Genomic DNA, 6,000 nt, shown 5'->3' on the forward strand with positions numbered 1-6,000 from the left:
AGAAATAAAGGGGGGGATCCAGAGCCCAGCTGCAGCCAGAGGTGGATATAGGGCCAGCTGGATCTTTAGAGCACCGGAAGCCCAAACAGTTCTTAATTAACGAAAGCTGTCTCTTTAATCTCGTCCAACTGCTTTTCAAAATCACTCCAGTGTAATTAGACTGAGATATTTCTGGCTTGGGCACGTATCTTTGCTGTCAGTAATTACTGGGGTGATGAACCTGCCCAGGAGAACAGGGCTCTGCTGTGCTTGGTGCTATGCAAACACGTAGTACAAATTCAAATATCAGTGTCTGCCCCCAGGCAATATTGCAAATCAAAGGTGAGACCAAGACAAGGTCACCTGAGTATGTCTGTATGCTTGAATGTACCTCAAATACATCACAAAAAACTCTGCTGAAGTCTTGAAAATTTGGTGCAGGAGAGGATAACTCCTTGTGTTAGCAAGGAATTATCACTCCAGCCCTTCATCTCACATCCCTGATTCCTTGCATGGGAGATGTGGAGTGAAACTCTCCCCATTCCATTTTAAAATGAGCTTTGATATTAACACAATTACTTCCACACGGATAGCGAATGGATTTAATTTTCAGGCAGGGGTAATGTTGCCAGCTGCAAAATTAATCAAAGTCTGTTCTAATAATATTAGCTACATATTTTATGTATAATAATTTCCCTACTCCCAAAGCATCTCAAATATCTTGCAATATAATAGATTGCTCGCTGCAAATGGGGAGGATTAAAGTCACAAGAGAAATTAGGTCTGTAGTGAGATTATAAATAACATCAGTGTAGTACCAAACTCGACTTGTCTTGTTTTTCTTATCTCATCTCTTCCTCAACAATTGTCACTATTTCCAGTGACAAATCACACCATATTTTCCCACTTTATGGATTCCTGTACAGTTTTCTGCTTTGCTTTCAGAGTCCTGCAGCACCTGAGCACCTGTGATATGCTATAAAAATCTATAGTGCTCATTCCAGGGAACCATCCAGCATTAATTTAATAAGCAGCAGATGTGAGATCAAATTAACTCGGAGCTGAAGTGTGGGATACATCCTGAGAGCCAAGTCCTGTGCAGCACTGAGCACCTCCAGCAAGAGGGGAGCAGAGGGGCAATCACTCCTCACTGGGGCTAAAAGAGCATCACTGTCACCTACTGCAGCCACACATTCCCAAAAACAACCAGGAAAAAACCACCCAATATTCCTTTAAACCCCTTTTTTCTGTGGAATCTGATGTCTGCAGGTTCTTGCACTCCTTGTCAGGTCCAGCCCTGTTTGGTTCCAACCCAGCAGCATTAAATGAGGGAATCCTGGGTTTCTGCCCACCTACACCCAGCCACAAGCACCAAACACAGCAAATATGTTGTGGGGAATAGCATTTTAAAAGCTATTGTTCAGGGAGGCTGATACTCTGCCCAGGTCACACACTCAGTGACCAAACCCAAGGGATGCAAGATCAACTATTCCCTTTTGAAAACCTTGGCCATAAATAATACAGGTATCCTTGACTACAGGCCCTCCTGTGCAGAGCTGATTCAAATCCCATGGACAAACCCCATCCATCTTCACCTTGCCTGGCTTTCCGTGCTGGCGAGCAAACACTGCCTGTAGATTAACCCTATAAATTATTTTGATTAAAAAAGGATTTCCTTCTTTTGGAAATTAATCGTAAATCACCGTTTCCTACGAGTGAAGGTTTTATCCCTCACCTCCCTGGCCGTGTGGGGAAAGAGCATATTTTACAGAGGTTTCTGTGCCTTGAAGTGACCTTGTTAAATCTCCCTGCCAGTTTCTTTCTGCATCATTGGGCCATAACAAAATTTCCATCAGCTCCTGTGTGTATTTGGAAGGCGATGACTTCCACTGGTACATGTGCAAGGGACTCTGACTGGAACAAAAGATGCCATTTAAAGGTTTTAATGATTTTTTTTATTGTGGCAGAAAGCTGCGACTCCAGCCTCATTTCCAGGGACCCAGCTCTGAGCCTCCTCATTATTATTGTCTTCCTTTGTCTGAAAAAGATGTGGATAATTTGGGTAATCCAGATGTTCACAGAAACTGATTCAAACATCCCAGCTATTGAAGATTGTAAACTGAGCAAAACAGAAACAAGGCAGTGTTTCCCCAAGGTTTTCAGTGAAATCTCAGACGTGTCCTTGGAATAAGGGCAAACCAGTAACAAGCTCAGTTTCAAATGTTTTAGGTCATTTAGTGGAATTCCATGATTTTGCAAGGATCTGGTATGTCTTGACTGTGCCTCCTTGCATTCTGCACTCCTGTAAATCTCTTGTCTGCTTTAACCCTTTCTCAAACAATTTTTATTCTACAAAAGACACTGACAGCAGCAGATTGAAGGTCCCTGAGAGGTGCACATAAACAGTGCCTAAGCCCCCTCTCCTGCCATCACTCATTCAATATTGAAAATCTCAGCTGCTCAAGGAGGCAGAAGCAGCTGCACTGCCAGGGAATCCTAGAACTGCACATTTCCTTTGAATTTGCTCTCTGTCTCTTCATGATCTTGTCTTGGATGTCACAGCCAGCTCTCCAGGGCGAGCCCTTGACCTCTGTTTATTTTGTAAAATGTCATCTGAATGTTTAAATCCACAGAAGTGAGACATAATAATGATAATATCTCCTTACCCATTCCCCATTTGGGCAGGCACAGGGGACACTGTGGGTTAATGGAATGCTTGAGAAACACCATCTTTGCATTCAAAGGGGATCTGAGTTTTTTCCTTGTCTACACTCCTCTGATAAAGATTTCCCTCTCCTGTTCCTGACTGCTTTGTCATCAGCAGAGGCTTCAGGTGGAGCAAAGGCAGAAGGAGGAAAACCAACAGTGAAGGGGGAGAGATCTCCTTTCAGTGAAATGTGCACCGAAATGAGCAGAGCAGAGGGACATGCAGGGCTGTGTCTGAGCACAGCAGGCTCCCTCTGCCTCTGGGGAAACCTGCGAGGTACTGCTGGCTTCTCAAGAGTGACTCTGACTTATTCATATTCATTTCAGTTTGTTTGTGAAGTGACAGAAGACTTTTTGAAGGACGTTTTTTAACTAAATCAAAGATTTTTACTAAGAGACTCCTGGCCATGCCGGCGAGATAAGACACCTGCATGGGAGTAAAACAACAGTAAAACAGCAGAGTGGGAATGTAAAATGATTCAAACCCTAATGAGTACACAGAGAGGAGGGAGAGATGCTGCCTGTAAACTTAGGAATTATTATTTCCAAAGCAGTAGACACAGTTATGGAATCTAGTCTTCTCCCAGGCTTCTTGTCCTCTTGGAAGTTGGCTGTGGAGAAGAGGAAATATTCACCCCACAGCAGGGCAGTGGGGCTAATGCAGCATCTCTCCCTCCTCTCTGTGTGCTCATTAGGATTTGAATCCAAGCACATGAGCCCTGCTGCATCAACCTTTTGTGTTGCCTTGGAATTCTCATGCAGGGCTGGGCTGGGAGCTAAGGGAGCTCAGTACCTTGCAGGATTAACTCCATAACAAAGCTCTGGGGAATCCAGTTGTGTACAATCCAGTTGTATTTACCTCTGAACAGGCTGTGCTGATGGAGGGCAGGGGGAATTCTCTCATCCCTTCTGTCTCCAGACTGGTTCCCACCTCTGTCCTCCACAGCAACACGTTGATTTTCTCTGACCAGTGACTCATCATGCCAACAAAACACAATAATCCAGACATTTCTTCCTCTCTGGATTTCTCCTCTTCCTGTTGCTCACTCAGACATATCTTGGGAATTTCTAAAGAAGAATCTTTATTAATGAAGCAACAGGAGGATTTGTGGTTCTGGCTGTGCTTAAATCAAGGAACAAACAAAGTGAGCCAAGCACTGAAGAGGAAATGAAGCAAAGCAGAAAGTCATGGCCTCATTAAGACTTTCAGCTCTACAACTATTAAAGGGCTCATGTTACAGATCAGATGAACCTCTACATCTTATTTGTAAATGCCAGACTCCATTGTTAAGAGCCCATAAAGAGCAAGGAGGCAGCTTTCACTTCTCTTAAGAACCATGAAGATGGATTTTTAAATTAGAGAACTGAAGCATGTCTCTCCAGACAAGTTTGTTCTCCAAGGATAGCTTTGGTTTCACTGCTCAGCTTTGTAGATCTAAATTAGGCTCTTGTCCTTCCTCACCAGAGGGCAAACACTGCCCAATTTACTCACTGAGGAAATCTGGAGTTGAGTGATTGACAAATCCTTTCCTCTTCCCAGTCAGCTCCAGCTAGAGATCACAACTTCCCAGGCAGCACAAACCTGTCTGAGGGTGCTGCAGGCTACAGGCAAAGCAGGGCTGATAAGAACAGGGTGTAATTAGCTGGATGAGGTGTCTAAGTAAGTTACAACCTCCCCTCAGCTCCTGGCCTGATGTGGCAATGAGAAATGTCACAAACCTGCTGAACACCCCGAGCTCTGGTGCAGGACCTGCCCTGCTGGATCAGTGGAGCACAGGAGGTGCCCTGATTTGAAGCTCTTCATTCCACTGCACAGACATGACCTAGAACAGCTCCCATGCCAGGCCTCAGCTCCCTGAACATGGATATTTTAGCCAGGCATGGAGAGCAGAGTGATCTGAGCCTGATCTACCTCAAGTGCCCTCACCAAGGCTGCTGTGAAGGCAAGGATGAGCTTTGCCAGAGATAGACTTCACTCCAGACTCTGCCTTGATGACTTCAGCCTTCATTTTCATGCCCACATCAGTGTGAATGTGATCTGTGTCCCCTGTGCAAAAATCAGCACTAACAAAATGCAGCCAGTGCTAAAAACTTGGTCATAAATATTGTACTTGGCACAAAGCTTTGGCCATAAATATTTCCTTGGTTAACCAATAGGAAATGATAGCTCTTAATTATAGTTGAGTAGTAACTGGCTCACACTCATTGGCACCAGGGTCCTGCCTTGCTTGTGTGGGAAATAAGGGCAGCTTTCCCACAGCTTTGGAAGCAACCCTGAAACTCTGATTTCTGATTTCCAGAGTTCAACAGCATTCCTTTTCTTTCTTAATTTAAAAAGAGCTAGGACAAAAAACCACATATGTTTAGACTTCCTTAAGCATTGTCCAAAAGCTTCCTGCAGTAGATGTTTCAGTGACAGTTCTTTTCCAATTTTGTTTTTTTCCATCATTTTCTTTACTGACTGGCTTCATTCATATACAGCTGTCAGACAGTCTTGGGATGTGACTCTTCAGAGGTGCTGCACAAACAGGAAAGGTGGGGTTTTTTATTAAATTTTTGGAATTGGGAGATGCTGAGCTGTACCATCCTCTCTGGTAATCTGGCAGTGATCAAGCCAGTTGAGATACCTTTGATACCACTATCAAGTCTATGTTCAAAGTTTAAAAAATATAATAAAAAAGAGGGTTCAGAGCATTATCTTTTATGGCTGCAGACAAGCTGTGGCTACACTCCCTATTCTGTACATACTGTGGGTCCTCCTCTCCCCAGCATGCATCTGTGAAGGTGGAAAAGGGACAATCCAAGAGCTCCAGAAAAAGATCCCATAATTCTGAATTAGAACCAAGATCCTTTTTTTTCTCTTTGTATCTCTTTTCATGCAACAGATGAGAAAGCCTTGGAATAACCAGGAAGGTAGAGCCTGATTTGTCTGCATCCTCCTCCCACGTTTCTGGTACCTCCAGGCTCACATCTTCTCTCTCCTCATTAAGATACAAACTTCTATTATTTTCCTGCTGACTGGCCCACACAAAAAGAAACATCAGCCATCTGTTACTCCCACACTTTTCTGGATCACAAGAGTTTTGCTGATTAAGGAGGAAGTTTTTTTCCAAAAGGCACCCATTTCCCACTGATTCCCCCAAAAATATAGTCTTCCTCTAAAATTACAGCTTTTTGTCCTGTGTGTTAACAACATACTATGTTTTACTTCAGATCCACATACAGCACTTGTTTTTGCACAGCAGTTATTTACAGCACTACTCACTGCTCAGTCAGAGTAGAGGAACACAAACACTTGATTTCAAGTGCCTGGAT

Source organism: Lichenostomus cassidix, chromosome 20, assembly GCF_008360975.1.
Source record: "Lichenostomus cassidix isolate B80296 chromosome 20, HeHo_3.0, whole genome shotgun sequence".
NCBI classification, from domain to species: domain Eukaryota; kingdom Metazoa; phylum Chordata; class Aves; order Passeriformes; family Meliphagidae; genus Lichenostomus; species Lichenostomus cassidix.